Consider the following 11,106-nt stretch of genomic DNA (forward strand, 5'->3'; position numbering starts at 1 on the left):
GATCCGTTACTCGTACCTGCAAGGTACCGGTACTGGTATCTTAGGTGCTAAAGGTACTTTACCGGTACCTTAGCGGTATTAACGGTACCGGTACCTTAGTGGTACTAACGATGCCGGTAACTAGTTCCGGAACTTAGTACCTGTCTCCCTAGTGCCGCTAAGGAGTCGGTGCTGCTTTGGTTTCGGAATCACTAGTGCAGCCAGGAATACGCACTCGGCATCTCTTGTCGCCTCAAGAGGGCGGCTGCTCATCGTGTGGTTCACACCGGAGTCAGTGTGTGTCAGGAGAGCGGAGCTGCCTTAGTTCGCTGCCCTACACCCTCGACGGCAGTGGAACGCCAGCACTCGTCGAGTGAGCAACTCTCCCGGCCTCTGGGCCACCTATAGACTGCTGAGTTGCTCGCTCGGCTCAGCCGGAGCTGCTGCCGTGCCTCCGTCGCTGCTCGCCGGCTTCTACCCGTGGCTGTGGCGGCGGCGGAGGCTTCCCCACACCCGCCGCACGCCAGCGGCGGGTTCCCCCCTGCGACGGGCCGTCAATTGACAAAGGCCCGTTCCCCCTTTTTAGGGGGTAAATCCCACACAACACAACAACAACCCTCGACGTGTCTTCACCCCGACGCTAAGTAGCCTTCCTCTCGCATCCCAGCGCCGCCAAGTTAGCCTTAGTTAGGTTAGAGTTGAGTGCTGCAGCGAGCTTGGTGTGTGAGTGGGCTTCTGCTGTGTGGTGTGAGTGTTTTAGATTTCCTGTAATAAAGTGTACCGAGGTGTGCACGTGTCTGCTACCCCATGTGAACTCCTGAGCCCTGGAGGTCCCTCACGCGGGTGTGGGCGCTGCCACCCCCACGAGAGGTCTTCAAGAAGTACCCTCAAGGTGAGGTAAGTCTTCATGAAAAAAAAACTGCCCCAACATACATCTTCGTCAAAAATTTTGTTAGTGCTGCAACAGGTTAATTATTCACTCTCATACCATGCCCACTGCTGCTTTGGGTGAGTCGGGGTTGCTGGAATGGCTGGCTGGGCTCTATTGAACTCCATCCCTTTCATGATCCTTCGGCGAACAGTCACCTTGCAAGGGGACACTGCAATAATACTCTGCTGTTTTTCTATTACCTGTATCGCTACTTATATAGGTCCCCCTCTGGATCCTCTCTTCTGCTTCTTTACACACTTTGCTTTTCAATGGCGCTATAGTATTTATAGTGAGTCAATCTTGTCTTGCCGCCTCCCGACGGGGCTCGCGCCAACCCCCCGGGGCTCTTTTTTCTTCCAGACATCTTTCTCGTATTGTTTCTTAGCTCTTTTGTCTCTTCTAATTTGGTGTCGCAGTTTATTACGTTCTTCCGTAATCTCTGAGGCTCTGTACGTGGCTCAATAGTCTTCTGGCGAGAGTAGGCTATGGTTTCTTCAGTTTCTTACTGATAATGTCCATATCTGTTGGATAAAAAGTCCCGTAGTTCATTATATACATTTTTTTCAATGTGTCCCCTGGCCAGAGTGAATAATTATTTTTTAATAGGAAAGATCAAACAGATTTTTGTTTTAAATGAAAGGTGGGTTGGAGAGGCAGTGCACATTGAATGTAATGTACGAAAACTTTGTGAAAATGTGATGAAGATTGATTTATAGTAATGTGTCTCTAAAATCAATTGAAGAAAACGAAACAGTCAGATTGAGAGTGTTGCCATTTCAATGGTTCTTACAGAAGATCTGGGCCATCCGGAAAATTTCGCTACACCGGAAAATTTCGCTGCACCGGCAGAATCTTGGAGAAAGAATACATGGAATGGCCCTCAGCGGGCGCCGCTCTTCACTGTGAGGTGAAGCATGGGGGGTAGGGGTGGGCGAAGCTTAGCCGGTGGCCTTGAGCCAGTAAGTCCACTCAAAACATTCTCGCTCCCAGATCGTCGGAGTAATTGAGCTTGTCTGCCTTATTTCTTCCACATATCATATGGTTTTACTTATTCAACTGCTGCAGTATATGCACTAAGGATGTATGTACAGATTTTCATAGAAAAAAACATCTGCATTTCCTTGTCTTTATTCCGTAGAAGCTGATCGAGATGAAATGTTCCACACCCGCCTTGATCCCTCATACTTCCTCTGTATAGTATTCAATATACATTGACCATGGCCTTACTTTTAATGTAGAAGGATGTACAGCCTTCTATGTGGAGCGTCTCAGATGTGATCAAAACTCACTACGAGAAAACAGAAGGAAGTATTGGGGCAGGAAGGAGAAAAGCCTACCCATGCCCATATAATAGTATATATTTGACTTGACGTCAACCAACCGTGTTACACAATCATGCATGTCATTGCTAGAGGTATATTAATCAGTAGATGGAGAAAATGCAACATACAGGTCAGGCACCAATTACTGAGCGGGGTTTTGGTTCCATGTATTTAGGGAGAAAAATGGCTGTGGAGTGGTGGAGATGTCTTGATCACCAGAGATGAAAAAAACGACTAACAAGAGTGGAACAAATGATACAAGATAACTCCTTTAAGAGAGAGAGAGAGAGAGAGAGAGAGAGAGAGAGAGAGAGAGAGAGAGAGAGAGAGATAAGATGGGAATGACAATGATAATGATACTGAGAATGTGAGAGAGGTAATGAGAATGATTCTGAGAATGAGAGAGAAAGTACGACAATGCGAGGGAGAATGCGAATGAGAAAGAGAATGAGAGATAATGAGAATTAGAGAATAATAAGAATGAGAGAATGAGGGAGACTCGTTATGAAAGAGGTAATGAAAATGAGAGAATGTGAGAGAAAGAATGAGAAAGGAAGAATGTGTGAGAGAGAGAGAGAGAGAGAGAGAGAGAGAGAGAGAGATAATTAGAATGAGAGAGGTAATGATAATGATAATGAGAAAGAGAGAATGAGAATGAGAAAGAATGGGAATGAGAAAAAGAAAGAGAATGAGAAAGAAAGAGATAATGAGAATTAGATAATAAGAATGAGAGAGAATGAGAATAAGAGAATAAGACTGAGAGAATGAGAATTAACATTATCAGGCAAATGAGTGCCCGTGGGTGGAATCGACTCGGTAACTTGCCCAGGTTTACACTCTTATTTTACATGTTTTGAAAAAAAAATATATATACGTGTTCATTGAACTTCTGATAGTATCCAAAGACCTCTACATTCCAGTAATGTGATCTGTTTGTGTGTAAAAGCCATGGGACTCGCATTCTTTCGTGTCGCTCTTTTTCAAGCTCAGTTTTCTCGACTCCTATATAATGTTTCACCACAAATATAATTTTGTCTTGCCGATGAAACGTTATGCTACCATCCCCGCCTCTGTGGGCGCAACCAAAGGTAGAGTAAGCCGGCATGAAGGCAAAATGTTGAGGTGTGTGGGGGGGGGGCTGCGCCACATTTCCTACGCCACATTTCCTACAGGACACATCTCCTACAAATTTAGCCCTTTTTAAAGTAGTGACATATTTCCTACAGAGATACAGCATATCTCCTACACACAGTAGGCGTAGGAAATGTGCTTGACACTTGTTTTTGTGTAGGAAATATGACTGCCTAAGTCTAGGAGCTGCGGCAGTATGGCGCATCCGTCATAACTCCTACAGTTATACTGTCATATCTCCTACACATATTATATATTAATTAAAATGGCACTTTTTATTTTTCACTAAAACTTATGAAACTTTTTTTTATTTTTCACTAAAACATACTTTTTAAATGAAAACTTCAAGCCTGTCATGAATTGCAGTATGACAAGTGGGACATGTTGTAGGGTTGTTATTATCTATTATATACAAATATTATATATTAATTAAAATGGCACTTTTTATTTTTCACTAAAACTTATGGACCTTTTTATTTTTCACTAAAACATACTTTTTAAATGAAAACTTCAAGCCTGTCATGAATTGCAGTACGACAAGTGGGACATGTTGCAGGGTTGTTATTATCTGCTGCGGATACAAGGATATTTATGCAATTTGCACAGGAGGAAGCGTGTCGGCAGGGCAGAAGAACAACTGTCCTTTCCCTTCGCCTTAGGCAGATGCTGCACCGAAGTTCGGGAGGAACATCTTGTGTACCAGCTGCGTTGTTGTCAGGGCCCTGATGCTCATCCCCATTCTCATCACCACTGTCTCCAGGAAGTTGAAATGCTGAAACAGAGCTATCAAATATGTAAGCGACAGCATTGATGTATTGGGTCAATGTGTATGTTCCATTCTGTAATTGTTCTTTCAAGTTCTGCCTGCGCTCAATGTTTCTGACAAATTTCTGCTTTTTCGGACGAGTGATGTCCAAGCCAGCATCCACACGTTCAATGTCCTTTGTTGTGTCTGTTATCAGATTATTCAGATGTGTTAGGAAAGTGTAGATGTTTGGCTTGTGCTGGCGGACAATGGCTTTCAGTCTGCTGTGATATGACTCTGCATCATTGTTAGTTCCACGAGAAAAATTGAAGACATATCCGTTGTGGAGTGACTTTTCGAATCCAGTACTCTGTGATGTAGGTTTTGAATGCAGTAATTTTTGTCTGGGAATGATCATTCACGTCAAAATTTTCTTGGAACAAAGAGTCAACTGCTTCATGCATCCGGTTGGCTGGCACATAACTTAGTGTCATTATCTTTTTCACCCACTTATTAAACTGCTTGTTGTCGTTGTAAAGTTCAGTTAGCCCCAATTTCTGAATTTTCCGGTACAGGTTTTGTGAAAAGTGGAACTGACAGCCCCCAATCTGAGCCTGTGGCCAGCAACAGCGAATTTCTTTACCAGAACTGCTTTCAAAATCACCCATTGCTTGTTCGGGATTCAGGTTGGGGATGAGTTCCTTCACTTTTTGCATTGCGAGATCATACAACTTTTGAGACTTTGAGGTCATCAAGGTAAAGATGAGTGGGAATGAATGACCTCTGTAAAAGCCAAGCAATGTGAAGAGCTGGTAGAAGAGTGCAGGCACAGTGTAAAAAGTACCATCAAAATTCCATTCCTTAATTGTGGTCATCAGTGCTACTAGGGTTAGAGAATAAAAAATCAATGCCAAATGACCACTTCCCTGAACTGTGATGACAGATCTGAGGTTTCCGTTAAAGGCCTGGGCCTCTGGGCTTTCTAGAATGTTGGCACACTCCTCTGCAGTTTGTGGTTGCCTCGGTTGAATTCGGTGCTTGGCTCGAAGCATGCTGCGCTCTACAGATGAGAAAGACACATCTGCTCCATGTTGGTGATGTCTTGTTACCCGCCTGAAAATCTCAGAGTTGCTGGTAGAGCCCACTTCCTCAACAGCCTTCCTCTTAAGAGTGTTCTTCAGATCTGTTGCAGCAAAGTCGGATGCCTCATGGTTGTGGCCTTGCGTTGCTCTGATGACACCAGTTGTCTGTAAATAATGGAAAGGGCATTAAACTCGCTGCTGTGGTCGCAGAACAACACCTCACACCACCACATTCTACAACTGTTTTTACCTCCGACAATACGGCTCTTCCTCCACAACTGGGGTGCTGAATGCAACGCAGGTACAGTTTGTTGTTTCTTGCCACATTTCGGAGGTACCGGAATCCAGAGTTGTCTGTGTAAACCACTGCATTGAAGCGGATGTTCCCCTCAATACTAGCCATGCTTGGTCCAGGAGCTGTGGAGTACAAAATATGCCGTCTGTCCCGTCGAATGGAGAAACAAATACTGCTGGGTCGAGACTAAACTTGACTCATGTCTGAATGTGAACGATACTGCGCAGAACGGAAGTATAACAAGCTAAGTACTTGTAGAAACAAATACTGCTGGTTCGAGACTAAACTCGACTCATGTCTGAATGTGAACAATACTGCGCAGAACGGACGTATAACAAGCTAACTACTTGTTGACTGGTCAAGGTCGTCAGGAGTGTATTGAGTACAGAGGCGCCCCACTTGAAGGGTGCGCCTACACAGTGTAGGAAATGTGACAGAACAGATTATTGTGTGTAGGAGATATGCTGTATCTCTGTAGGAAATATGTCACTACTCGAAAAATGCTAAATTTGTAGATGTGCACTGTAGGGAACTAGTTTTTTGTGAAGGAAATAAGCTGGAGACTTGTTTTTGTGTAGGAAATATGACTACTTATGTGTAGGATATGTGGCAGTAATACAATTATTGTAGGTTTGTAGGAGAAGTGACTACGCCCCTGTGGGTGTCCCGCGTCCGGCCAACCGGGCAGCGTATTTCCGATCTGCCTATTCAAAAGTCTACTCCGCTCTCCCAGGCCCGAGGCTCCTCCCCCACGCGTGACGTCATGATTGACGGTATGAACCTCGTCAATCACAGTGCTACTACAGTCTCTCTCTCTCTCTCTCTCTCTCTCTCTCTCTCTCTCTCTCTCTCTCTCTCTCTCTCTCTCTCTCTCTCTCTCTCTCTCTCTCTCTCTCTCTCTCTCTCTCTCTCTCTCTCTCTCTCTCTCTCTCTCTCTCTCTCTCTCTCTCTCTCTCTCTCTCTCTCTCTCTCTCTCTCTCTCTCTCTCTCTCCAATCACGCGAGGATGGTGAAATAATGTATAGCGTTTTGCAAAGAACTCTCCGAAACAGTGATGCATTGATTTTGGGCGATTTTAATCAACCGCATATAGACTGGCAGACACTCACAGGATCCGAGGGGGAATCGCACAGGATGTTAGACTTCGTTGAAAATAACTGCCTTAGCCAAATGGTTAGTGAACGAACGCGCGATAATAATATTCTTGATCTTGTATTAGTAACCCAAGAGAACTTAGTTGACAATGTTAGCGTTGGCGAACACCTCGGATCATGCGATCATAGACTGGTGCGTCTCGACATAAGAGCTCAAACAAGGATTGCAGAGAATAAGGTATTGGTTCCCAATTTTAAAAGAGCGGATTTTGAAAGAATAAGACAGTCATTAACGAACTTTCAATTAGTATCCAACATCGACGTCGAAGAATCTTGGCAAGACTTTAAAGCTCGATACTAACTTGTGAATCTTGTGAAAAGCGCCGAAAAGTTAAAAATCCTCCGTGGTTTAATAATGAAATCAAACTTGCTCTCCAAAAGAGGAACTTGTTATATAGGCAAAAGAAAACCGATAACTCTACCGAAAATAGTACACGGTACTACGAAGCAAGACGACAAGTCAAAAGTTTAATCAAACAGGCGAAACGGAGGTACGAAGTAAACATTGCGGTAAATTGCAAGTCAGATCCTAAAAGTTTTTTTTAGATATATAAACATAAAAAAAGAGATTCGAAGTGGGATTGGCCCATTAACAAATAATTCGGGCAATATCGTGACAGACAGCCAACGCATAGCGAACACGTTAAATTCTTATTTCGCCTCGGTTTTTAATAGTAATTCTACCGATACTGCTGCTGTTCCTAACACTATTGAAAATCCCAGTCATACCCTCCCTGACTTTGAAATCAGTACAGATGAGGTTCTCAAAGCGCTGCAGTCACTTAAAACTAACAAAAGTCCAGGACCTGATAAAATATATCCAAAATTACTTAAAGAAATATCAAGAGAGATACTCAGACCTTTAACAATGCTGTTTAATATGTCTTTGCACCATGGTATCGTTCCTAGTGATTGGAAAATGGCTAACGCAACACCCATTTTCAAAAAAGGCGACCGAAAATTACCGGATAATTACAGGCCAATCAGCTTAACTTCAATTATTGGTAAATTATTTGAGACAATTATTCGAGATAAAGTAGTTGACTACCTAGAGTGTAATTCGGTAATCCTGGACTTGCAACATGGTTTCCGTGACAACAGATCTTGTTTGTCGAATCTATTAACGTTCTATAACGAGCTGTTTGCAGTCTATGATGTTTCTAAATCACTTGATATTATTTATTTGGACTTCCAGAAGGCGTTTGATAAGGTCCCACACTACAAGTTGCTCCATAAAATCAAGGAAATAGGTATCGGGGTAAGCTTCACGAATGGATCAAGCACTGGCTAAGAAATAGAAAGCAAAAAGTTGTAATAAATGGAGTGACATCTGAGTGGATGACAGTCACTAGTGGTGTCCCCCAAGGCTCTGTCCTGGGACCCGTTCTCTTCGTCATTTACATCAACGACATTGACCTTGGTCTCAATAATTTCATAAGTAAATTTGCGGACGACACGAAAATCGGCAATGCGGTACTTACGGAATGTGACAGGCGGAGCCTATAAGAAGATTTGCGTAAAATATCAGATTGGTCATTAAAATGGGAAATGCCTTTTAATATAAAGAAGTGCCAGATTCTGCAGGTTGGATCTAGAAATATAAAGAAGGACTATGAAATGTGCGGCGTTAAAGTTAAAGGCGTTCACTCGGTCAAAGATCTTGGCGTCACAGTTGCGTCTGACCTCAAGTTTTCCCAGCAGTGCAACGAGTCCGTTAAAAAAGTAAACAGGATGATCGGTTTGATTAAGAGAAATTTTTCATTCAAGAATAAAGATGTTATACTACCTTTGTATAATAGTTTCGTCAGACCTCATTTGGAGTAGGCCGTGCAATTTTGATCTCCCCACCATGCGAAAGACTGCTAAATTAGAAGGTGTTCAGCGTAGAGCAACCAAGATGATTTCTTCATTACGAAACAAACCCTACGAGGAAAGACTGTCACATCTAAACCTGTTTTCTCTTGAAAAACGCCGCCTAAGAGGAAAACTGATCGAGTGCTTTAAAATACTTAACGGTTTTATTAACGTGGATCCGACAATTCTGTTTGTGATGGATGATTCGACGCGAACGAGAAAAAATGGCGCTAAACTCAAATGTAGACAAGTTCATTCAGATTGCACAAAATTCTTCTTCACTAATGCTGTCGTTCGAGATTGGAACAGATTACCACCATCAGTGGTGCAGTGTAACTCGATTGCATCGTTTAAGAATAATCTTAACCGCTATCTCCTCCATCTAAATGTTCACTAGGTCAGTTTCAACGCCATGGTGGCCTCATAACAACTGTCACTTAGCTTTAGGACAGACCACCTAGTTTGGGCCTCAGGGCCTGTGTGGTCTGGTGATCTATGTACGTCTATGTAAATCTCTCTCTCTCTCTCTCTCTCTCTCTCTCTCTCTCTCTCTCTCTCTCTCTCTCTCTCTCTCTCTCTCTCTCTCTCTCTCTCTCTCTCTCTCTCTCTCTCTCTCTCTCTCTCTCTCTCTCTCTCTCTCTCTCTCTCTCTCTCTCTCTCTCTCTCTCTCTCTCTCTCTCTCTCTCTCTCTCTCTCATGTCTCTGTCTCTCTCTCATTTCTGTCTGTTTTTATCATGTCTCTGTCGATCTGTTTGTCTCTCTCTCATGTCTCTGTCTGTCTGTCTCTCTCATGTCTCTGTCTGTCTGTCTCTCTCAGTTCTCTGTGTGTCTGTCTGTCTGTCTGTCTCATGTCTGTCTGTCTGTCTGTCTCATGTCTCTGTCTGTCTGTCTCTGTCTGTCTCTCTCATATCTGTCGGTCTGTCTCTGTCTGTTCGCCGAAGGATCATGAAAGCAACCCCGACTCACCCAAGGCAGCAGTGGGCATGGTATGAGAGTGAATAATTAACCTGTTGCAGCACTAACAAAACTTTTAACGAAGATGTATGTTGGGGCAGCTTTTTTTTATAAAGACTTACCTCACCTTGAGGGTACTTCTTGAAGACTTCTCGTGGGGGTGGCAGCGCCCATACCCACGTGAGGGACCTCCAGAGCTCAGGAGTTCACATGGGGCAGCAGACACGTGCACACCTCGGTACACTTTATTACAGTAAATCTAAAACACTCGCACCACACAGCAGAAGCCCATTCACACACCAAGCACGCTGAAGCACTAAGCTCTAACCTAACTAAGGCTAACTTGGCGGCGATGGGATGCGAGAGGAAGGCTACTTAGCTGTGGCGTGGCCTCGGGGTGAAGACACGTCGTGGGTGGAGGGCAGCGAACCCAGGCAGCTCCGCTCTCCTGACACACACTGACTCCGGCGTGGACCACACGATGAGCAGCCGCCCTCTTGAGGCGACAAGAGATGCCGAGTGCGTACTCCTGGCTGCACTAGCGATTCCGAAACCAAACCAGCACCGACTCATTAACGGCACTAGCAAGACAGGTACTAAGTTCCGGAACTGGTTACCGGTATCGTTAGTACCGCTAAGGTACCGGTACCGTTAATATCGCTAAGGTACCAGTAAAGTGCCTTTAGCACCTAAGGGATCAGTACCGGTACAGTCTTAGTAAGGAAAGCAGGACATGTCAGTGTTGAGTGGCCAGTCACACTACGCAGTCTTCAGCGTCCAGGCCTGCCAGGGTGTCTGTACGTGACTACGTGTGAATGAAAACTCGAAGGAAAGTAGACCCAACCCTCAACACTACTCTGTATAGTTAATAACCCACAGTACTTCAAGAGTGCCCTAAGCTAACCTAACATGAAAAAAAAAAATCTATAAAAGGCGTGAAGAAACTTTTTATAACATTTGTAGGATAATTTGCACCAAGACAACTTATTTTAACTTAACTTTATTGATTGTAGGTTAATAATTATTGACGTAGGAAAATATCTTTGACAGGTTGAGAAGGATACATTGTGCTGGATGATCAAATTTTTCATCATCTGGCACGAATTTATTTGGTCCCTTATTACAAAATATCATTTGAGTCAAATGCATTAGGCAGTTTATAAAGATAAATTTATTGGATGAATAAAAAAAAAACAGGTGAAAAGCCATTACCTGATATGAAAATTAATCCACAGAATTCCTCAAGCTTCACCCTATCAAGGAAACAATTTTGAAACACACACAGAGGCACCAGCGGGTCCACTGAAGGCCTAATAAAACACTGAGGCACCAGCGGGTCCACTGAAGGCCCAATAAAACACTGAGGCACCAGCGGGTCCACTGAAGGCCCATTAAAACATTGAGGCACCAGCGGGTCCACTGAAGGCCCAGTAAAACATTGAGGCACCAGCGGGTCCACTGAAGGCTCAGTAAAAATCTGAGGCACCAGCGGGTCCACTGAAGGCCCAGTAAAACACTGAGGCACCAGCTGGTCCACTGAAGGCCCAGTAAAACACTGTGGCACCATCGGGTCCACTGAAAGCCCAGTAAAACATGCTGCAGAGGTCACTTAAACAAGTGAGATTGACGTTTTTTTTTTGTTTTTTTTTACAGCTAAGGA

The sequence above is a fragment of the Eriocheir sinensis genome, chromosome 47, assembly GCF_024679095.1.
Source record: "Eriocheir sinensis breed Jianghai 21 chromosome 47, ASM2467909v1, whole genome shotgun sequence".
Taxonomy (NCBI): Eukaryota; Metazoa; Arthropoda; class Malacostraca; order Decapoda; family Varunidae; genus Eriocheir; species Eriocheir sinensis.